We start from the raw sequence: 26,014 nt of genomic DNA, 5'->3' as shown, positions 1-26,014 counted from the left end.
TAAAGATTCGAGGAAAGATGATGCCTCCGGCACAGCCACTTAGCCACGCGAGATTCACGTGGCTAAGGTGAACAGAATCTGGCGAGCAACGCTTTCGCGGTAGAATTGATTGGTATGGAGATACGGTCTAACTTCTACAGTGTTTAAGATAATGGGGGTAATTAACAACGGCGTTACACAGTGTTAATTGTAAAACGAGAACAATTAATGTTTACGAGTTACTTAATGATAAGGATTGCTCATACTCCTTTTAACTCCGTGTGATAGGATTGTAAGTTGATGGAAAATTCTGTGTCATGTATGATAGCGGATATTGTTTTTAAATCGTACACAATTTTTATTAAACTTCTCGTTGACTGATCGTTAATGATATTTCTTCCAATTCAAAAATAGAGTGTTCCATTCTAATTGTTATTCCCCTGTTTTTCACGAGATTTATGTTTTTGTAACGTTAACCGACATTTTCTTTCGTGTTTAAGTCGGAAGGACAGCGCAGTGAAAATCGACTCGCGTCACACGATGAGAAATTGTAGAGGCGCGGGACGAAAAGTGTCGTTAGGAAGGTACGCTGCTCTCGTTACTTGGGAAAGCGAAATTAGCTTGGCTCCAATTAGCCTACGCGGTCGAAGCTTGGCTTCCACCTCGACCGATCTCTCTTTCCTTCAGCGTCGTCTTCGTCCTTCAGTCGCAGTTGCTTATTATCTTGACGTCGATTAATAAAACTCTCGGCGGCTGTCACCGCTAGCTTTCTGTGGAAGGACCGGTACACGTGTCTCTTGTTTGCGGTACTGTCCGCTTACATGCGTTTTCAATTTGTCGCTACCGAAATACTATTGCTCGCCACGGTGGACCTTCCCGCGGCGTCGTCTTTGTAATCGCACCTAACTTTAACACTAAAATCACAGGACGGCTTGAACTGACCATCTTCAGATTTTTTATTTTGCAAATCTTTTAATTATCCAGGCGTTTCCGCGAAAAACTTTTTATTGAATTTTCGTATCTGCGCAGATACAAGACTAGGAGACGCTTGAAATCTCAAGGATGATATTGTTCTAATTTTTATAAACGGATTGGAAATAAGCCATTAATTCCTTGGTAGATTTAGTGTTAACAGCTTCCTGGCTGATAGGAAATTATTCAGCATGTTGATGAGTGACTTAAGCAATTATTCGTTTGCTATGAAATTATAAACATGACATTGTTAAAGGAATCATGAAAAATATTTGTAACCTGTAACTTGTACATGAAATTATTTTAATATTATGGATTCAAATATTTCATTGTATGTGACAGTTAAGTTTCACAAAGAAAGTCAAGTTTATAGACATTTATACACAATTTATTAAAAAATATTGATATTTATAGACACAGTGATCAATGGTAAGAACTGAGACATTATATGTGAAACAATAAACTTATTTCCACAGATTAAAGAAAATAATTAGTTTCTTAAGTAATATCAGATTCCTAAGGAAAAGTCTCAGTATCAGGAAATATTGTAACATAAATCACAACGTTCGGTTTTCTTTAAACAAAACCTTTATCTCGATACGTATGTTCACATCGGTAAGAGTATCGAAGATAGGCACTCGAGATAAAAGAAACATCCTGCGTAGCTTTCGCGGCCCGAGTATCCTAAACATAAAATTCTGCGAACATTCACGCGTATCGTCCGCGGATGAAATTTCATATAACATTGTGCTTAATTATACACTTTTCTGTTTACTGTAGCATTAATTTCAACCCTCACGCGCCATAAAAGTCGGTGTTCGAAGCATAAAGGCTTGTTTCTTCTTTGTAGCAGCGCAGAATTACATTTTTTATGTGGGATCCGTTAAGAATTGCGATATAATCGCAGAAACAAGAATTTCCTTTTACAAATTTAACGTCCATTACTTGTGTAAATTAGTGTGTAACGTTTGCTAATTTATTTTTATTCCCTTTATCATAGCTTGAATCTTTGTAGTACGATCCGATGCGATTAAAATTTAACCCTTAGGGCTGGAATACCGTACAGGAAATGTGAATAACTACGAAACATTCTTCGTGTTAACGATTTTTAGAAGTGTTTCACAGCATTGCAACACGCGTTTCTCATTTTCTATTATTCATTCTATTCGTGTCGTATCAGTTATTCTAAGAATCCTCAATGTTGGTTAAAAGGAATCATACGTTTCATTAACTGTACAGCTGAAACTGTCTAGGAATGTTTACACTTTTACCAATAATTTAAAAAAATCTAAAATTAAGACAAAACTTTAATCAGTGAACGATGTAAATATTTATGTAGTTTTTACTATTCAAATGTTTTGTTACCCAATAGTGTCTTTACTAGCCACAGATGGTCCAATGGAAGTAATTGGAATTATACAAATTTAGTATAATGCACGTCTATAGTATCACAATGAAAATTCTTTACATTGAGAACAATGTATAGTCGCATAAATATTAATCAAACTGACGGTTTCCACTAATTCCGTTTAAATAGATGAAATCGAATATTAAAGGCTTCGTTGTTTTCTGAAATGGGAACTCTATAATTTATATAGTCAAGAATGAAACAGGATTAATTAATCTTTGTCGAAGCGTCTCTTTGATTTTATTTCCTACATTTGCATCCGTATTTGTTCTAGATAGCCAAAAAATCACGGAGAAATCAGACAAGTATATTATTTAAACTAGTGAAATACTGACGCAAAGGCGGAAGATGAAGGAAGACGTAGACAAATGTAAGCAGTTAATCCACGTTAGATATGCTACAGAGGCGTGTCTAGCACCGTGCCTGTCGGGAACATTCATTCGTGTTCCCGTGCCGTTTCCTACGTTACTTATTAATTTCTTAATTAATTGTAATTATGACGCTTGCACCGTAACATCATCCGTTTGTTTTTCGCTTCGCACACGGACCGTACGTTTCTACTCGTCATTGATTATCGCGTATTCGTACACTCATATGTAGGATTGCAAGTTAAACGAAGCATTAGACTGATGCAAAAGTTTTGATGTTTCTAGTTCTCAAATTTAGTATGCTGGTTCAACTGTCCTTTGATTGAACCAAAACTAAGTAAAAACGAAGAAAGAGGTTATAATAGTTTTAAGACAGATGTTGTTTGTTTCCAAGAAACAAATTGTTTTATCAACCACGCGCAAAGGACGTCAAAATTTTTGCGTCAGCCCGATATCTCTAAAATCTCTCTTCATCTGTACGTTACACTTTGTTTCACTCTTTTCTAGACTTACCACTTTCATTTTACACCGGGAACAATGGTTTCTTCGTATTGATGCTTATCACGTGCGAAATTCAATATTGAAATGATTCTTTATTGTGGCATAATAATATGTTAATATTCTCGTAATATTACATTATATATTAACGTGAACAATATAAGTCTCTGAATATTGGTGAACCTGATTTATTAATAATAAGCAATTAAGCAAATAACAGTTCTAAGCCAAATTGCTAATAGAGCAAGTTCGAAAAGCAAATCTACCAGTATTTCAGGGCTACAAATATAATAGCCTGTGTAATAAAATATTCATCCTACTGCTAATACACTCGTAAAATACATTACATTAGTCCCAACTCAACTACTAATCATTAACAATCATGTACAGAATGCTTTTAGCACTAAATGATGAATGTTTACAATGTTTAACAATTTTTTCAGACGGAGCATATATTCTCGCATGTCCCACCAAACAAGCGAACGTTAACGAGATAGAGTCGAATACCAAAATCATTGCGACGTTGCTTACCATAAGAAACATAAAACAGCGTAATCCGATAATGACGCTCTCCCCGAGTAACGAAGGTATCGCAAGTATTGTATAAACATCATTTCATACCGGGGGAAACTGCATTTATTACTGAACGAGCACTAAAGACGAACTGTAACCATTTTGTTATAAAATTACGGGGACATTCCGTCGCTCGAATACTTTCTCCGCTCGCTGGACATGACGAGTGCTATATACCGAAAGAGAGAGAGAGAGAGAAAAAAAAACGGAGGAACGCGGTATCGCGTAAAAATACTTTGTGGCAACGATTCTACACACAGGATTATTTAATTCGTTTGACGATTTGCATATGCGCGCTCGCCGGAGGAATACTCTCGGTCATTAACTATTTTTGCGACTTTATCCCCCCGCAATTTATATCGAGGTAAAAATTGACGAATAAAAGGGTTGCCGGCATTAAGGAGGATTAAATTGTCAATGCCGTTCTGAATGCGAATCGTAATCTTCGCTGAACGGACGAAAGAGAGAGAGAGAGAGAGAGAGAGAGAAAAAGAGGGTGGGAGAGAGAGAGAAAAAGAAAAAGTGAGAGGAAGAAAGAGAGGAGAAGGTTGAATGTTATGAATGTATACGTGGGTCTAAAATTTCGATGTAACGTACTGGGAAGCGAGGAGAGTAGAAAAGGCTGCGTTTAACCACTGGCGCAACTCGTCCCATTGTACGCTAAATTACGGCCAATTTACAGGAATTTTTGTGCCTCGTCGTAAATGAGGCCAAATCAGACGGTCCAGGCAGTGAGGCGGGGGCTGTTGAACCCGTCCCAATAGCGGCTACTTGGCAGCCGACCAGCTTTCAGCAAAACGACCATTTCAAAAATGCAGATCACGTGGCCGATTGGACGTATACAAATAATCCCGGGGCTGCATCGGGATGGCCGCTTTAAAATTAATGCCCGCGAAACGCGCGATTAATATAAGCGCGAAACGCTTTCCCGCGCGTCATTCGAGCTGCGACGAATAAAACGCATACCGCGTTTTCGGGTGGGGCAACCAGATTTCGGCGGGCGCTGCTCGTCGAAGTAATTTCTGTCGATCTTCGCGATCATCGGGGCCGGAACTTAATGGAAATTATAAATTTAACGGGCACTTTCTTTTTAACGTTGAACGCGCTGGCACTTTGTATGTTCCGATTTCTATCGTAACCAGTCGAATAATCGGTTATAAAATGAAAGTGAATAATTTGGACGGTATATTTTTCTTAGCGGGAACGAGAAACGAAGGGAAAGGTGAAACATTGGAAAACTAATTAATCCGATGATACGGGAATTGATATGTAGTTAAATGAAGGAACGAAAACGCGGAGTTTTAAATCATATTTTGAAACACATTTTGGATATTATAGAGTGAGATATGAATGTTAATCTTTGTGGATGTATGTGTATTTTTCATGTTTCTTGTTCTGTGATATTCGGGAGAATTATTGGATTGAAAATTCTTTCGTGCTTTGTGTACATATGATTAAGTGGATCTAAATAGAACATTCGGATGCATTACATTTCACTTCACAGGATTGCACTACAAAGTGGGAAGTGTTAACTTTCTACTAAATCACTAGTTTGCATGTAAATTCCCGAACAAAGTTTTGACAGTTTTGAATATTAGAAATATAACAATGTATCAGTTTAAACTATGTGGATTCGTTATATTATATACAGTGTATATATGCAAATATTAAACCGCAGCTTGTATTAATATACTTACATTGGGGTGGTTAAAATTACCTTTTGCGCAGAATAATTTTTACTCAAGCGATTACCTCATTCCTGAATTTTATAAAATATTAAATCAACATTACCGTTAAATTTGCTAGCACTAATTTTCCTTTTTCATGGCAGCTAGTCTTGTAACTGAATCATGTTCTGCTGATGATAAACAAAGATGTGTTAAGTCGAAAACACACTCAAAAATATTACATTCGTTTCTTTATTATTCTGACGTCATATCGGCATAAACGTTAACCAATTGACACTTATTCAATTTCATATGTCCCATATTTCTTGCTTCAAGACTAGATTGTTAAATTCACATATATTCAGAACTAAAAAAACGATTACAATATTCTTTCGGGTTCGTATCTCGTACAACGTGTGTCCTAATAATACTAGACAGACATCCATATGGAAAGGTTCGGTATTCATGAAATTTCGATGTGTCGTAATTAGGTTGTAAATGAAATACTCGCAAGAAACTTTTAATTCTCATCTTTCTACATGCCACGAGGCAAGAACTCTTTCAGGCCGGTGGTTCCCTCGATTTAGTTTTTTTGTAGCTGACTACCGCGAAGATTTAGTAAAGCTACACCCCAGGGAAGAGGACTCTGACATTGATGGAAATGATGACACGATGAATATCGTCGTTTTGCCACTGTAATTTAAGACGCACTAAATTGTGGTTTGTAAATCAGAACTTAACAGGCCCCGCGGTTCCTTTGTGCGTCGCAAGATTTGTCGAATGCTACGAATGTAGCACGGCATTGTCGTATATTTGAGCTGGGGGGCAAAAACACAAAATACTAATTGAATTGCAAATATGAGAAGAAGAAACATCTCTGACTATTTATTTTCCAGCTGGCTTACTTTTTTACGATTGAACTTTATGACAATGTACTTATTCGTTATTTAACCGTTCGCGTGTTTTCTTTTCTTGAATTTCAATGTGTTTATTCGCAGTCGATTATTTGTAGTCGCTTTTCTCGGAATTGAAACATCATCGGAAAGAACTGCTATATATACAAGCTACTTTTCTATATAGAGAAAGTTGATCTGAAGAATCATTTATAATCCATCAAGCTCGATAATAAAGATGTTATATTTGAATATTATATAGTATAATACTATTACTTTATAGTAATAGTATAATTTATATTATATAGATAATTTCTTAAAGCATAATTTTTAAGATTGTTACGGTAAAAGAAACGTATCAAAGTGTTTATCAAAAAACATTTTAGACAAAAACAAAAACACGTATAGTTCATACCTTTATATATATTATTTAACATAAAAATAGTTCATATATTTATTGAACGGTAGGAAGTTATCATCATGTTTTATATAGAATGTCACTGTGACAAGAAAATTCTTTTATCTCCATTTTCAAGGTCATACCAAAGTTATCTCGTGAATTTTCGTTGTATCGTTTAATAAATATATGCACAAATTTTATGTTAAATAACATGCATACATTAAATTATACAAAATTTATATATTATTTAAATTTAATACATACAGACGTGTACACCGAGTACGTAAGAATATCGTGTAAAGGTGTTCCATTACGCATTTGCTGTACATCCAGTCCTCATGACAAGAATAATAAACCTAGAGAACGTGTTATTGCAATACAATGCGACCCGATCACAGCCACGGACACTCGTACAGCTGGTAACGGTATAAATAATATTTCATGCGAACGGTAAATTGTGATTTACTGTGGAAGATAAATATGGAAGTGGGATCAATGGAATTTTTTAATTGCCCGTGTAATCTGCAAATCGTTCATTACTGCTTATCGCGGCCGCTAGATTTATGTGCAACGTCGAGATTGTAATTTTGTTGTACACCGTAACTTGTATTCCGCAGACCGGCTTGGACCTAATTTTCTTCGGGGCAATATGCAGCAAGTGTAGGATTTTTGTAGGAAATTGCAGTTTGAAATAGCAGACCGTTCGTGAAATTATTTTGGATCACATATTTTAGTGGTAGTACCATTAAATATAGAGGAAAAAAATGGTGCGAGAAATGGAAGAACAATTTTGCCGTATTCCATCGTTCCAAATTTTCTTGTCAAACAATAAGCGTTTATTGAGTGCATTATTTAAATGATGTTGTGAATGTTTTAAACATAGAGGTCATTAAGGTGAATATATTAATGGAAAGAATTTATTTCTAAATATTAGGAGTACGTACAGAATCTTGGATATAGTTTCTTAAGGTACCATACAAATCTCATCTATTTTGCAGTGTGTACTTACTGTCTTCATATTTGGGATTCCACGTTTGTCGTGCTAAATGTTCAAGAGTTACATAAATCTAACGCGCTGCGTTTAATGAAATTTGTGATATAGTTTTTAGAAATGTATTTGACAGGTATTTCTGTATGACCATTCACACGTAGGCAGCACGAACAGTCCTTATTATATTAACTGCGAAAAATAACCTCCTCTCAATATTTAAAGAACTTATTGAACTGAAAGAAATTATTTAAAAAATTGCTTATTTTGTAATAAAAATTTTAATATCTAAACTGCTCTCCTAAATATCAAGTTGTTAAAGCACGTAGGAAAAATGATCAATTTCGTATATAATTTTCTTCTCGTCGTTCTGCGAATAAAAGGAATGCGAATCGTTTTAATTATTTTCAGTCTTCGTCACGGTATCCGAGATAAAATTGTCTATTAAACGTCAAAATCATATATCAAAATTCATAATGGTTTGAAATAACAGTAAAACATCCGAGAAGCAATAAGTGTTCATCGCGCTATAATACTGATAAAATGCAACCCCAAAAATACCGTGGCACATGCATAGGTGTTATTCTGAATGTACGGTCGGCGCAAGGAATTTTAATGGAAACACCAAATGGTAAGCAAAGCTAACTCATGTTCACGTGTGCCAACGGCGTCTCCAGTGAAGGACACAAATTTCGAACAGACAGATTTGAATAACAGAGAAGAAGTTCTGTTTTGTTCCATACTTTACCAAATTTTTTAGAAACTGTTCAATATTATCATCATGCATTTAAATTACGATACGATATACACATATATTATACGCATACCAAGTTCTGTAATCGATTTTAAAGGAAAGAATATTTCACGTTGTAGTCTTTCAACAAATTTAAATTTTTTCAAGCGAATATTTAACCTCTTGTAGCTCCAATGCATATGATAGTACGATTGCCAGTAAACAAAAATCTCCTGTTTTAAACTGAACAATTTTGTTTCAGACTTAATAAATAATAACACTCAGATCTTAATGATCGAAGCTATTCTCATTCAATTTATATTAGCTGAATAATAAACAGATGCTACTTAAAAGCGTATTTTTTCAACGAGTTCTCAGATTCTCGATCACCATATTCAACATTAACAGATTTCTGCGCATAGAATAATTTCTCACATAGTTAACCTTACTTCTCACAAAGTAAAAGATCACATTACCTAGTTCATTTTAATTGGTAACCCCTTTTATACCTTAGAACGAAGTACAAAACTGTTTTCAACCCTGTTTTTCTTTCAATAATTCAAATAAGCAAGCTGATTCATCGAACTGATCGACTGAACAATTCCGATAACGGAAACTTTAAGCTCAGAAGAATCAATTTGCCATGCAGCTGCCCTGTAAAAGAATTTCTGAATGTCATACAGGTTGACACGCCTTAAGGCGCACAAAGCACTAAATTAATCCCACGGACGTTTGCCAAGTCGCGCTCTTGATGGAGTTACAAGAACGCGGTCCTTCTTTCTGGCTTCCTTCGCGATTCAGGCGAGGAAAGCCCGTTTAAACGTGAACCTCTCGTATAATATGCTATACTTTATAGGCAAAGATTTCGCGCCGCGAAAACGTGGCACTGGAATGGACCACACTGAACGAAGACAGCCTTGGGATCAGAACGCGACCGTGCATTGTCATTGGGCCACGGTTGTTAGACGTCGGTCATCATTTGGTCACATTATGCTTTCAACGAACAGATATATTCTGTTGCTCAAAAGTATGAGACCTGGATAAATAATTTATGACGGAGGGTAATAGTACTTTATAACGATGTAATGACGCTTATGACATCAATTGTCAGTGGCTACTCGCGTACAGTTGCCGAAATAAAGTTTTATTTTTATCGTACTGCAGATGTATATCATCGCACTTTTAGTAGGATTACGAGGCGCACAGTGAAATGAGGGAATAGGTTTTATTATTGTACTGTAATTAAGAATTTTTTTCAGATTTTTATATGCAAGAGTGCTAATGTTCTGTAGATTGATACGTATCAGATTAGTAATGTTTTCTAAAGATTTTTCAATCTGTATTTATAACGTTTTAAGATTTCTCATATTTTATTTTTCTATTATGAGTAATTGTTGAATATAATATTATGATATTGTATTAGATAATGGTATTCATTTACTTGTATTATTTCGGTATTAACTAACGTTTCTAAATGAACATATTTTTGGGTGTAGTGAAGTATTGAAGAATGTAGATTCTATTGATATACTACTTTCGTACGTAAAGTCAGTGTAAGTAATACTGAATATGGAAATAAAAATAAGTATTGTTGAAATAGAGTTACGAATTCAAGTTTGGATTTTTCATCAATCCGTTCTACTGCTAGATGAACTAGAAAACCTGTGAACATTTAAACGACCGCATGTTTCACATAGAAACTTATGTTTGTAGTGGGCAGTTGTAGGACGAAGTATTGCTTCTAAGTAATAAAATGCTTTCCGTTATTCAAGTACGATTTCTGATTACATCATTCGTTGATCACTTTTAACATGAATACCCACTATATATTCAAATCAATTTAAGGACCACTTTATTATGTTCATAGGTATTTATTTGAAAAATATAGTTGAACTTATGAATTTACGCGAACGTAAAAGCGATTTTATGGCAACGAATGACTTCGTGAACTCATAATAAGTGTTAGGCAGATAGGCGGACTGAAGAATGTACTGCAATTCCCATCGAGACTGAGTCAATAAATGTGCTACAAGCAAGAGAAAATTCTCAGTGAAAAAATAAGTCGAAACTGTAAAAGAAAATTTATTCTTAGTGTAAGTCGTATATGATTGAATAAACTTGGAAAAAATTGATACTTAAGCATTGGTCGTGATAAGTAGTAACGTTACGTACCTAGTAAATGAACAACTTATTCGAAAACATATAAATACATGAATACTTAAATTCAACTTTCTTGAAGAATTACTTGAAAACTGCACAGCACATTTTTTCTTACTTTTGAGTGAATCATTTATTCTTAGTTACGTTAGGATTACTGAAATGTTCTGTGTACATTGAGGCAAGAGCATGTGTAAAATCCACACAATAAGAATCTTCTAAAAATACTGGTGAAATATAAACTTTTTATTATAGAATATATTAGACATATAATGCAATATAAAATATTTTTGACATATCAATCTTTTTACGTCATTTCATTACAAATTATTCATTAAACATTCAGTCACGTAATATACATTTCAGTGTCACAATACAATTGTATAAATTGTATAAATTATAAATTAGTGTTCCTATAATATGTACTGAATATGAGCCGAACACATAAATATTTCATATTTCGAGTTATAAAGTCATCTTACCTAAACATAAGGTACTGAAGAAATTCCTCGAATTATAAAGGTTCAAGTTATCAAAGCTCCACTATATTAATAAAATTATTAAAGAAAACAAACGACCTTTTAGCTACAAATGGACTTACTCTACTTTCAAATAAAATATGCAATAATGTTGTACATTAAATTTCTTTTGATTAATTTGTGAGGATATCGTATGACATTGACTGTATGATTATAAATATAAAAAGAGGATATCTATATCTCACTAAAACTACCATTAACTTTTCTTTCCAAAAATGGACTTATACCATTAAAAAAAAAAAAAGAAACGGTTCGTATATGATATTCCATAGACAAAATCATTATAAGCATCCTTCTCATCAGCTTCGAATTGATTTCAGTGTAGTCCGATGCCACAGAATCATCGTTGATCTCCGGAACAACGTCTTACCGTTGTCGTCGTCGAGAAAAGCCAGCACTCCCCAAACTTTGGTAAACAAATCGACGTTTCCGCGCGATCTGTTAAACCCGCGCGCATCTCTGTCTCCTTGCTAATGCCCCGTGAAACGCGAGCTGTGCCACCGACTCGCGAATTAAAGAGTGAAATATGTTAATGGAGTTCTCGAACGGGAGAACGCGGCAACGACCGGATGGTATCTTGATTAAGGTGTCTGCTAGACGTTACTCACTCCGACGACCGCCAGCGGGACCGCAAAAATCTAATTTTCGTTGAGTCCGGCTGCCTGAGAAAAACGGCCATTTGCTCGTCTTTGCGTATACGACACCTTCAATCTTTCACGCAGCGGCAGGAACGCGTCGCGATACTCGCGGGGGCGAGCGCGTTCATTTTTAGTATCACGAGTGGATTCCACCTATCTGTAATACTTGACGAAACAGGGGCACGTGATGAGTTGAGCGAATCGGAAACGACCTGCAGGGCAAAGTAAAATTTCTAACTGGAAAGCGATTATAGAAATATAAATGAAACAATTACAAAGCAGTTAGTAAATGAAACAATACAAATTTCTTATCTAAAACTTCGAAAAGATTGAGACTTTGAAAAGCATTGCGCTGAATGGCGATAGGAGTAATATTAAAAATAATAGACTTAAAGGGAATAGCAAAAATATTGATGACATTTTAATTTAATCGCATAAACCTTTGGGTCATTGATATTGATGCTTTGTAATGGTAGCAAATGGTGTTTGATGATATCAAACACACAAGCGAATATCTATCTATTAATATATTCAACACACATCTTCTATTTAATAGTTTCACTGCAACACTGTACTAAAACGTTCCTATCTGAATCTAAAGTTTTGAAGCATCTTACTCGTTCTCAAACTATGTAAATACTATTCCTCCGACGCACTCGGTTAATGGTTTCTTATAATGTAACCGAACATTCTTTTTTTTGAAGCGAAATCATCTGTGCGTGGTGTCCGCCGCTGTTTCTGTAGTATATTGCGCGTTCGTATTCTTATATTAACGGGATACAATTTTCTACGGCAAATAGAAACCGATGGTATTTTAATTGAACCGTAAATGGCTGACGTTTCTTCGACCTACACAATTATACGAGGATAGGATATCCTGGAGCATTGAAGGCAATTTGTCCTTTCAAGCGGTGCGCGTTCCCTGCCTGCTAATTGGCAGCGCATTAGAGATACTCTTCGTTATCGCTTGCTAATTGAAAATACCTCGAAAATACTTCGCGTGGTGTAAGAATTTTGTACCATTTGTTCAAACCGAGGGACGCAGCGTGTACCGATGAATTCCTTTGATCGGCAGATCGCTGTGCGAATAACGAAAATAAAATTGCTAATATCCTGGAAGAACTAAAATTCGGATTTTTTGAAAATGTTGATGTTGTAATCTCAGCTGCCATTTTCAATGTGTTGTGACCTTTGTACATCGTTGGCTGTTATTAGCATTGTTCAATTCCTCTTTTTCATAAATTTCGGGTTAAATATTTGTTATTTGTAATGATAATTACAAAGGAAGCTGTAGATCACTGTTAACTTTAAATTTTTAGCGCACAGGGTATAATTGTTTGTTTAACCTGTAAAGAATGTTGCCAATCAAAGAGTGCCCAATTCACGAATCCTCATTCTTTGACATCTACTAACGTTAAGAGTTCAGAAAGAGAATAATGTTAATAATAAAACGTATTTTTCCTTATATAAAGAAATATAATACATTAATATAATCAAGAAATTATATATTTAGAGAAATACTTACACCAAGAGACGTTATTCTCAAATATTACTTTCACTATAAGCGTTTTCGTTACAAAACCATTATGCAAATCCCTTCTCCGTCAACATAAGAACATAATAAATATTTCATTAATTAAATTTCTACCGTCTGACGTTATTATACCAGAAAAATATTGCTGATACCAAGATTCACAACTATATTTCGTTCGCCGCCGTTTTCATCCTACATACTCGAATCAGTTCCACAAACCGAAAATATACCAAAGTAAACAGCCTTTAAAACGGAAGAGCAAGGAATCGCGAGCTCCACGCTTCGAAGCGGAGCTATTTTGATTTACATTTAATCGCGCGAACCATTATCGAACGTTCCAACGCGAATCGAAGTGCCGCTTCTGAGCCAGCGTAACCGACTTATCTTCGAACGATTCGAACGCGAACGCAACGAACGCCTGGCTGGAAAACTGGGCGGGTGGAAAAAAATTCCGTGATGCGAAGATCTCGTCATAGATTGCTATGCGCAGCGTGGATAAGGACGAACTGTTTTATAGCGCACGGCCACGCTATCAAACGGTCGCGCAACATTCCTGATCGTCGGGCAGAAAACACGCTGACGATGGAATCGAACGCTAACGGGATCCTCGTAAACGAACTTGGTCTCCTACACGAACGGCCCGATGAATTTTACGACTATCCGTCTGCCCGTGGATTTCTGGCATTCCTGCGTATAATGGAGGAATAGAATATTTTCAATAAGGGTCCCCTTATCGGGCCCATGATCTTCAAACTTGGAATCCCTCGACTTCTTTTATCGGTGCATTGACAAATCATGGCCGGGCGTGATGCGCAGCGCGGAGATTTAACGGCCAATAAAAGGCCGGTCTACAGCTGACTTTAAGTTCTAGCAAACTCGAAGGAATTCCCAAGTGCTTCTCGCTTGCCTAGCCGACATTCTAGAGGTGAAGTTCTTTTGCAAGCACGCCCGTACTCTGCTCGCATGCTGCTATCTTCATACCTGATTATTCCAGCGTGATCTCGTCACAGTCCGATACCTCTTTCTATGGAGACCGATAATGATTCCTCGGGAAAAACAACAGACACTTGGATTATGCTCTCGTAAGATATCAGCGAATCAAAAAATCGTTGAATTCGAATTATCCCCTTTGCTCCCACGAATGCTGACTTGATCGTTTGGTGCTCGGGATTCAATTAGGGCCACTTAACGCTGATTTGAAAACACGAGGTGAAAATTTCAAAGGGGAAGTGTATCGTATATCTGTCATTTAACGTCATGGTTGCAAGGATAATGGCTGGCACCTGAGTCTTGAGTCCTGAATTACTCGCATTCTTGTGTGTACCTGTAAATAGCTTGCATTAATATATTTTAAAAGTAATTTGCTTTGTTTGGAAAAGTAGTTCCGTTAGTAGATCAATTTAAGATATGTACCTATTTTTTGTTTAACAATATTTAAACATCAAAGATATTGTACACCTATAACAAACATAAAATTCTTTCCTGCTTTTACGAGTAATTTATAATGAAGTTATTTCGCCAACCACATCAAAATTCTTTATTAACCGAGTCGATCTTTTTATATATATTCAGAATAAATTTCGTTCCACTTCAAATATTTATTAATGGAAGGAGGTAGTGATAAATTAGCATACTTAACTTTAAGAATAGTCAGACATGTTGGTTATCAGTTCAGCAACAGTGAACATACTCCGCGTACATTTATCTGCAGCCACACGTTAAGAGACCCTGTCGCTGTAGCTTCTGATCTTGATGATCGTAAAAAATGAACAAAAAAACGTCCTCGCTGAATATTCACCTTTTGATATTATTCAAATTAGATATGAAATACATTTTGTGTCATCGCAGCTGGAAAAGATATTCGGGACACCCTGTGTAGCTTACGGTCCACGAGCGGGACCCCTCACGCGCCTGATTCCCCTTCCCATTCACGAACCATGGCAGCAGCCTGCCGCGGAAGAGTTTTCAATGAAAACTTTTTATGTCGACATAAGTTCACGCATAGTCTCATAAAAAAAAAAACAGCAACACGTATTGTTCATCGTAGCATAAACTTTATGGAGATATTACCGGCATTTTTAAATATGTCGTTTAACACGAATTAACATGAAGAATATAAAAAAATGTAATAGGCACTTACGCACTTTCTTAGTTCGAACTTGTAATTTTAAAGGTTACACGCTGAGATTTCTTATAAGATTTCAGTCGTGAATACTCAATTACATACAGCAATATTTAATGATCGTAAAAAAATATATATATTTCTTATTCCCTGTCCATTTCATCTGTAGTGAAATCACAATATAGTTGTAGACCACGATGTTTCGCGAAGACGTTTCGATAAATATCGTATCAGAAATATGATCTAGATAATACGATGATCCTGCAGTGAATGCAGGATAAATGCATCTAATACATACTCCCTCTGTTCCATAAAATAGCAGTTGATGAATTTAATTTGTCCCACATAATAGTAGCAGCACAAGAAAATAAATATAGAATACAACGTTTATTACCAAAACTCTAGATTAAATTAAACAGTAAGTTCAAAGTATTACTCCTAATTTTTATTTGCAGTGTTCAAATAGTTTCTGGATTTTTCAATAATTTCGTTACTGCATTTTAAAAATGTAGCTAGCATCCCTTGGCTGCGAAGCTTTGCTTTTCGTTTTTCTTTTGATGCATCGAGAACTGGACAATCGCAACTCGATTTTTCCTTGATAACTCTCTTCTTTCATCATACTTCTGCAATGGATTGATATCCAACTGAAATAAAACAATTGATTTCGATCAGCGGATGAAATTAGAAAAATGGTTATAGTTCGTAATAATTAGGTTAACATAAAAATCGAAAGATGTGTCGAAACAAATGACAGACGTCATGAAACATTGATTTCGATTAAAGGCTTCGCAATTTTGCGCTACAGCATAACTTACAGCTGCATTTGCGATTAATTTCCGGTTAAATATTCACTTGCTACTATTATTACGGGACAGAGGGAGTATCAAAATAGTAAACTAAAGCGAAATGAGACAGAATTACATGTTCATTGAAAAGAATAAATAATACAACATTCTTGAGCAATTTAATATTATCTTAGATTCCAAGATGGCAGGTGTACTCGTGAAACAACAGTTAACCGGTTAAATTAGAATATAATGCAATGAAATGCACAGTGCGTTTGCCTTGTGAAGGAATACTCGAAGCACAGCAGCATAATTCAAAGCAGCGACTGTCGGAGTCAGATGGCTGTCAGTACGAATCTGCGAAGAATAAGACGGAGACAAAAATATAACGCGCTCGCGGCTACAATCCGGGGTGAACGCGGAAAAGAGTAATTAACGGCGGAGGGTTGTGACACACGCAAATTGCGGCGAACGGTTGACCGGCATTAAGCCGGAGGGCGCGTACACGAAGGAAAGGGAAAAGATACGAAATCACCACGATACGGCACGACACGGCATCGAGAATGTCACAATTTCCTGGAAAGGAGACCGTCGCTAGAAGGTACTGGCAATTAAAGAGTCTGCACGCCGGGAGAAGGACGGGGCACGATGCTAACGAGCGAATTAACCCTTTACTAAATGGACTTTCCTTTCCAAGGCAATCGTGTTTTCCCGGTGAAAGGAAAAACGTTTTATTTAAATGTCATTGTGCGGCCATCGCGGCGGCCTGCGGCTTTTAATGAGCTCCGAATGCCGGGGATGCTTCGAATAAGCGGCAAACTTTATGGTTTCTAACAATAAGCGAAATGCTGCCTCGTTACCGCAACGAGATCACGATTAACCGAAAAGTCCTGGCTGCCGGTGGAAGTGAATTCAATGATTGGGATATGTGTATGAAATATTTGTATGCTCGACACTTGTTCGTGTCGAAGATTATGAAAGAGCGTATAAATAATTTGGAGAATTATGGTATTTCGTTTACTCTGTTATATTTATCCATGTTGTAATTAAATAATGTGAATTCCTCTTTTATGGTATGCAAAAATGTGGATTGCAATTGCATAATAGAGCTTGTAACTGAATTATTTCAATGAGTTCATAGTGTTATGAAATTTGAATGCCATTCGTATAATGAAGCATACTAAAATAATAATTTTATTGTTTAATAGTAACAGTTTAATAATTTGTGATATTCTTTTCAATATTTTTATGTTTCACAGTTATAGTATCGCATGTATTATTGAAATTTTAATTAAAGGATACTCGTTCGAATAACTCTATATGACACGTGTCACATTTCATTTCTGACTACCTGTACCTGAATTGTTAGATGTATTAATCATAACAGGTTACAAAATTTCAATAAAAATAGATGATCAGAGGATTAAATCAAATTTACAAGTTGATATCAATATTCTTCGTGCGACCACACTTATCTTATCCATATAATGTCGCGCTTTCCTGTGTAAATTTTCGGTGATTAAGGATGCTTGTAATCCACAAGCAATATACTTGCGTCCTTGCCATCTGCGGATACATTCGATTCCAATTAATTAATTGCATTTAGAACACGTTGCTGATAAGTGGTAGGTGGAACTAGAAAAATATTAATATTCATACGCTGCTAATTAGGTCGTGCTCACTTTTTACTCGGCCGCGTCGCGGCAGTTTTCGATAGACACAAACGAACTAGCTCCGGAACGTTTACACTAATTAATGCATTTGTAGTGCAAGCTTTAAGGCGACAATGAACACATCAAGGGTGCATCCACATTAAAAGTCCTGTAGAAATTTTGTAGAATCATTTTGTGGAAAATTTCAATCAAATTTAGGTACATCTTAAATAAATTCCAAATCCTTTACAATGTCTGTACAATATGTTTGATTACGTTTAATAAATATTTTTGGTAAACGTTAAAAGATAAGATTAAGTTTGATAAAATTTCTTTGGATCTACAATTTTTGGACATTTTTACCATTTTTGCTTCGAAAATAAAACATGTATGAAACAATTCTATAAGATTGAAATTTAGGTAAGTACAGACATTTTGATTACCAATATAAGGGTTAAAGAGCTTCTTCGTGTATTCATATACGAGAAAGATATTCAGATATTCTCATTCAACCGTGCACCATCTGTATAGTATATTAGATATACGAAAAGTCTTAGTCTTTTAATACAAAGATTCTTCTCGTAACAATTAGGAAGGTTCGCCTACGAGCATACTCTTTATCGCCAACAGCTCGGATATGAGAAAACTTTTAGGGAGGCTCGAAAACTTTTAAGCTTCTGCCTGGTATTCGTCGTCCATTTAGAGATGAGATTCTGGGATTACAACTTTTCGCTCACGTGACTATTAATACAGTCGAGTAATTAATATCTGCTCAATAAGAACGCCGGTAAATTAATCGGTGAGCTTCGAAATAGCATCATTGTTCGCCTGGAAGTTTGCCGAAAGTTCTTATGATAATTATTTGAGTTAAAAAAGTATAACATAAAACTTTAAATGAAATATTTAATTATAATTAAATTTATTTGAACTTTTGTAAGCAGCTGATAATATTCTCCTGGTAAATATATATCTGTGATTATTAACATTATATTTGAAATTTCATAATAAAAATCTAAAAAAAAGCCATACAATTGAATTTCTCAGATAATTTAACAATTTTACTTTATTTCTCTTATTGAAACAAATTGAATTTCGCGGAGGAAATTCAATTTCTTTTAACATCAAAAGTAATCATTAATAACTGAACCGCACATATTAAAATATATAATATTAATAATAACTATTGCACATGTTACAACACATTTGCATTTACGGTGCATTTACAACGCAGGGCGAATGAAAATTTAATACAATAAAAAACCTTACACAATTCTTATCATTTGAACCTCGATGTCTTAGTAATACAAACAAATTATACAGCTAAATAATTTTACATTTACACCCGTAGACATATATATTTTAATCATTCGCAACGATGCAAGTGCGTTGAAGGAAGCCAGAAGACAACAATTATAAACATCTCGCAACGGCTTCCCATAGGAAAATAGTTAAATGGCAAGATGCTCGCGCGTTTTGCAACGTCGGGTCATCGTCCATATTTATCACGCTCGCCGCACGTCCGACGACCGAGCAAACATGATCATAGATGATCGAGGAATTAACGGACGGATCGTTGATTGACTCCCACGACACGTATCGCGTCAGAAACGATGTGGACGTTAGTATCGACACGTGATCCCAAAAGGTTACACCAGCACGAGCTGGATTAGATCGTTTAATGGCAGGTGAAATCGCGACTGGATCGGCTATACCGCGCTGTCGTTAATATTAATTGGTCGCGTTCCTTAGGCCAGCCGGGGATTTGCATTCCGCGCCGGCATCAGGAAATCGTGGTCGGGACACGCAGAAATAATCGTCACGTACCAACGACGTATTGCTGCTCAGGTATGTCCAAGGAGTACTGCTTACAGATTGTGGCAACAAGTACGCGTACCGGAAGTCTCAAGTCTCGATCCTGAATCTCGATTATCCTGGGCTCGTTTTATTACGTTACATGCAGGAATAAATCACTTGATAACCGAGTCAGGGTAGTCTTGCCTTCTAATATGAGCGATGCAATGTTAAAACATTTTCATCGGAGAAAATGATTGAACTCTTCCTCCTTGCTAGCTACTTTTATTCTCGCGCTATCGAGGTATTTTATAAAACAGTAATTTTCTTTTCAATTTAAAGAAACAATTCGATTATCCGAACTTTATTTGTTGAACGATAGGTTAACGTTGAGTAAGAATTTTTGAGTAAACATTGCTGTAATCATTCTCAGTGGAACGTGTGTTATACATGTAATATTTTTGTTTCGTCTTTCCAGAAAGTTATTGGTTTCTTTACTGTGTTTTTATATGCATCTTGGGTATACCTATTACACAGGCTGTTAATCGTAGTTTCATTTATGCCACTACATTTTTCTTTTTTTATGCTGTTTGACTTTCACATCGAGTCCACCGAGAACACAGTATGCCCTAACTCAAAGATTAGAATATACTGCTAAAATACGTCATATTAAACAATGATTCATTCGTTCAGAATTTTAACCGGTTTAATTCGAAGAAAATATAAACAACAAGACACATTCTCTTATATCCATCTTTCAGCAGGACCTTCACACGAACACAATAGTTCTGCAAAATCATTCAAACCAAAAACAACACAATATTTCTCCCAGTAAACACTTTCCATCGGTGTACATCACGATAGAGCTCCGATTGACAAGAGGAGGGAGGTGCCGCCGCGCTGACAATGGAAATCGATACAAACCCGTGTCCAGAGTTCCCTGTAATCGCGTTAACAGTTCGACGCTACACGTTTGCACAGAGAAACTGTTTATTCTTGGGGTATCGGCAATCACGGATCGCATCGTCCCGTATTTTCCGCCGACCGTCGCATCGCGAAGATCAATGGTGTACCTAGTATATACTTCCACTCAAAATTACACTCCATCGAATTCGATCGCGTTCAAACGTTTCAAAGTCGAGCCGAGTTTGCCACCCGAGATCCTCGCCGATGTTGCGATTTGCGCATACCCACCGCAAACGCGTAAAACTCCGTAGCCTGGGTTTCCAGGATCAACCGCGCGCTGCAACTGACGATGCCACAAAGTACCACTTTCCGTTTTCGAAAAGTGCTGGACGCGTTACTTAATACGTGCAATTGACCGGTTAGCGTTCGGCGCTCGCTCGGCAACACGATAGTCCCACTAAAATCGACGACGAACAGAGGCTGAAAATTCTGGAACAGCCTCTTCCCCTCTTTCTCTTTCATTTTCTCCCTCTTTCGTCCTGTCTCTCTCCGATCTCTGGACAGGCATGGGGAGATCGCGAGGTGGTCGTAGTCGGAATAGGCAACGGGCCTCTCGATTATACGCATCCACGTTTGAAACGCGATAGAGGATGCGCGTGTACGAGTATGAGGACGAATGTGTTACCGCTCGCCCTGTTCGCCATATATGATACAGTCGGCGCTCGGTGTGTTACCTTTAATGATAAAGCCGTTGTTGTACGTGCTGGCTGCTAGCGCTGCATATGTTAAACAACGATGCATTACCATATCCGTCGAGACTTGCCGGTGTTCTATTCCCGATGCGAACGCATCAAACGAGCGGGACAGAGAGGGGAGGAGAGCGTGACGAAGATAGAGGTAAAGTGGGAGTCTTAAGGGCATAGCTGGCCAACGGGGAACGCGGCGGACGAGTAATTGAGAATCCGGCTGATCTGAAAAGTATGGTTCGACGGACGGTTACGTCGGCATCATCCTCGGCAACATCGTGGTAATCTAGTAAACGAGAAATAAAATCGCCGCTAGAATGTATCGCGGATGATACACAATGAAATCTCGCAACGTATGATGAGAGCTGCAGCTTCTTATTTGTGGGGATAACTCGAAGACTATTGCGAATACCGGAGCCCGATGGAACGGGCTTCTAAATCGGTACGAGTATTTTCGATAATAACAGCCTTGCCCGTGGGTCGGAACGATGCGTAATGAAGTACAAGTGAAACCGTAGACGAGTAATTTGAGATGATTAGGTTGAATCCTGGCTCGATAGCGCGTTCCGCGATGTTCGGGTCTTCGAGCGGTATTTCGGTGGTCGGTGATTCATTCTTTGAGTCGTTCGATAGATCTTCGCGAATCTCTTTTGATACGATAACTGCTTCCGACAAGATTCTTAGTGTAAGTATTTCTTTGGTGAGCCATTTGCTGAAGACGTTCGTCTAGATAGTTTGTATTACAGTATTGATTATTGCGTTTGTAGTTTTCTAATATTTATTCAATTATTCGATTTCACTCTTCATTATATCTTAATTGGTAATATATTCTTTGAAATGATCAGGGTGATTGTTACGTATGAAATGATGAAACATTAAACTATCTTCTTCTCGTTTTAAATTAAAAACCGAAACAGTAAACTATGTTTAACAATGTCTTTTCTCACGTATATTTCGTTGAGTTTTACTTGTATTCCATTTTTCTTATATTCTCCACTTTATAGATAACACAATGATAGAGTCAGTGAATAGAATAAGAGAAGCAAAATTAATTGGTGGAACTTAAATCGAGTCAGAATATCTTTCGCCGTAGTGAATATTTTAGTTTTCTTCGAAATGTCCCTGAAACGTTATCTCGCAGTTGTAACTGTTATCGGAGTATGTTTGTTTCACTGAAACATGAGTCAAGATGTTTCCGTGCTTATTTGCGTCATGTCCTTTTCAATCACGGATCGCGGCTTCTTTTTTCCTCGCGCCTTCATGATGCATCGGTTGCACTTAACGAAGTGAGACTCGGCCGCTTTTAATTAATAGGCTGACCAAGCGTTGATCGAACGCTTTCAACCTACTCGGACTGTTTATCGAACAAACGAGCTTATTCAGTGCGAGAGTGCTGCTCGGAAATCTTTACCATATGCTGGCCGGACGGCTTGTTAATGAAAGTGTTATATCTATTACGACGACGCATCGTATTCGAGAGTTATAATTGGTAGAAACAAGGAGCCATTGCTCGCGAGAGCCTTTTAAGCCGTTGCTTTCCAGGTAATTGGGTGAACTTCTTCGTAACCATTGAGACAATAATTTCTTGTTGAATAACGCTGCATCTGTAACTAGTGTGCATACCTTCTATTCTAAAAATGAAAAATTATTTACTAACAGTTAGTGACATATTTGAAATCCGAATATTTGTAAGATTTCAATTAAAGAATAAAGCAAACGTGAATTCCTAATTTTCCGGTACACTGCGATAACTTATTAGATGAATATTTTCTAGTTTACTCACATGAAGTTGTATTATTAAAATTAAGGGCGTTTAGAATACGCAATTTTTCCATGAAAGTTCTAATATTAAACTGCACTTCTAACGGATTCGCTAGGATATAAGACCACGTGTGTCGAGCGATGTAACTTTATCTACGCAAGTTATGTTATCTTGGAAGATTGCATGCTGGGGAAGTGTCTTCGTAATTTTTCTGATCTTTTCCAATCAGTCCGATATTAATCAACTTCTTAAAAATTAAGTTAATAGAGTCTAGCAAGTCAGTGTACCAGGTCTACCGTAAAACTCTTGTTAAGGGAGGTTGATGGAAGTGCAAAGGTTGACGAAGGTTAAACGAATCATGTTTATCTCTCGCGTATAGCATTGAGTTAATGCTTTCGGAATGGAAATTGCACCTTTATAATTGAACGTTTTCGACTTTAAATTTAGTGTATTAACGACAGATAAGTATAGCAATTTAATATAACTGCTTCCATTGGTTTGCGTCTTTCTTTAATTCATATAACATCGAAATTTCGATTTTAGCTTATAATGTATACGCGAATAATTATCGGAGGATTTCGATGTAATAATTGGGACATATAATTCATCGATACAATTTTAAACACCTTTTACACGGGAGAAGCATCAAGAACTGTTTACGCGGCAGATAGCATTTAATGAGAGAAGTATTAGTACCTTTTAAGCTGATTTTCATCCACTGCACGCACCACTGGGGTTTCGTATCACTGTACAGCTGTTTTGTAATCTGTAATAAAATCATTACTACATCTAATACACACGTCTTACTTAATCCACGTTTTAATTTTACATCCGCACAAATAATGGGGGATACTAGCTGAACAACCTCTTCCTGCTATATCCACCAATCACTAGTATACCTGACCTTTTTTTCTGTCTCTTTTTTTTTTCTTTTTTTTTTCAATAACTAGATAATATTTTATCTGTAATAGACCTTTTCTTACTTTTGCTTCGCAAGAGTGGTATAACGAGCTGGAAACGAAGGAAGAATGTTATAATGGCAATATAGATACTCTGGTATCATTAGAAATAAATAGTTCATATTGCTTCATCCAATTAATACTTTGCCCTTCATGGACGATAAATGTGTCCATAAAATTGACCGGGGGTCTGCAGGGTTCCGAGCGTAGCTCAAGATTGCATAAACTGTCTGAATTATCATTGAATTCGATGACGTTTTTGTCTTAATTCAAGCGCGTCAATGGGTATCTTTAAACATAAGGAAACATTCCATCGCTGCGAATGATAATTAAAATTTGTACCTTCCTTGTTGGCAAGTAAATTACCGTCGATAACTAGTATTGCCTTCTCGAGATGTTGAACCGTAATTTCAACGAGCCACGCTCGACCAAAACGAAAATAAACTGACTTACAAGTTACCTTTCTTCTAATCGAGATTAAACTGATCCGATTCCACCGACAATGGATCGGCTTGTCGCAGGTACGAAATACTAATTGCGATATTAACGGAAGCGGGCGGATGTAAAGTTACCGATGGAGAAAATATTGATAAGAGACGATGAATCAACGGTGAACGTAAGTGGGAGTAAGCGCTTAAGCTGCGGTAAAGATGAGTGAAATCGAAGCAACAGGCGGAATATATTGCATGCGCGGAGTTCACGTATTAAGCGAAAGAGGAAACTTTATCTTGATCCTATAAGAGATATCATTTATGTCGTAAAGACCAGTCTGCCTAATGAGGGGATTAGAGCGACTATCAACCGAGTAACGGCTAATGAGATCTTTGAGATCATCTGTGAGCAATTCGACTCGGGGCTCCTCGTACAACTCCCTTTTCATTTACTGTTCACGATGTATTGGATTATCCCAGGAATACGAATTTGGCTGATTTGTAATTGTTCTTATGTGCGAACCGAAGTGCTTAACGCAAACATGAACTTCGCTGATCAGCCAAGTTTTGAACAGATCTTATACAAGAATGCATAGAGTCTCGTTTAGAGAAAGCATATACAACTTATAAAAAGAAATATAGAGTTTCATTTAAAAATGGTAACATAACTTTTGCAAGACTGAAGATCACTTCAGGGTCACCTTAAGGTCAAACAAATAATACGATATATATCATTAAACGGTCTACAATTTTTGTATTAAGTATTGTATAAATATATTCAAGTTTGATATATCAAAATTATAAAATTCAATATTCAATATCGTATTAAAATAAAACATTTCTACCCATTGATTCGAGTATTATTTTAACTCGACGGAATCGATGATAAAATCAACATTTCATTAGAGAATAATGAATATAACGAAAATTAACTAGAGTAACGAGAAAAATCTTCGAGTGCAAAGGGTTAACATTATCATTAACACATTGTTCGTATCCATTGTTCCGTCTGTTGCGGATGTGTTAACCGTGTTCCACGCGGGTCCCGTCTTTAACGCGCCCCGTTCTTTTAATCTCAAAAAACTGCTTTACTCAAAGGGACGCAAATAACGCGCGGAGCTGAAAACTTGTTCTTCCCCGACAGCTCGTTATTCAGCGGTATCGGCGAAAGTCGCCGGTATCAAAGCAAATCGTCGACTCTGTTCTATTTGCGTTCCTTTAGTCTGCGCGCATTATTGCGACCACGCGTACACTCGTGAGGAATGACACCGCGGTGATCGCTCGGATTCCTGGATCGCTCCGCTTTGAACCTTCGATCAGGATGGCAAGGCGGGCCCGCGTGTTATTCCTCCTTGACATCTATCACGCGTTTACTACGTACTCACGCGAATCACGTGTGACACTCCGGATGTATTGTGTCAGAAGTAATTCAACATGTGACATCTGAATATCGTTCCGCTGGAAATTTCGGGAGATTTGCTGCGGAGCCGGGAAACGGTAGACATTCGGAGAG

General features: G+C 36.9%; 2 protein-coding genes across 4 annotated transcripts in view; both read left to right on the top strand.

The window, feature by feature from the left end:
- LOC116424171 (UPF0489 protein C5orf22 homolog) overlaps nucleotides 1-26,014 on the top strand; it is a 749,516-nt gene that overhangs the window by 164,696 nt on the left and 558,806 nt on the right. The gene's annotated exons all lie outside the window — the stretch shown is intronic.
- Nucleotides 1-26,014, top strand: part of LOC116433095 (UPF0489 protein C5orf22 homolog) — a 476,138-nt gene that overhangs the window by 404,104 nt on the left and 46,020 nt on the right. The window lies entirely within an intron of this gene.

Source organism: Nomia melanderi, chromosome 7 (assembly GCF_051020985.1).
Source record: "Nomia melanderi isolate GNS246 chromosome 7, iyNomMela1, whole genome shotgun sequence".
Lineage (NCBI taxonomy): Eukaryota > Metazoa > Arthropoda > Insecta > Hymenoptera > Halictidae > Nomia > Nomia melanderi.
Note: the sequence above shows the minus strand (reverse complement) of the source record. Positions and strands in the feature narration are given on the sequence as shown.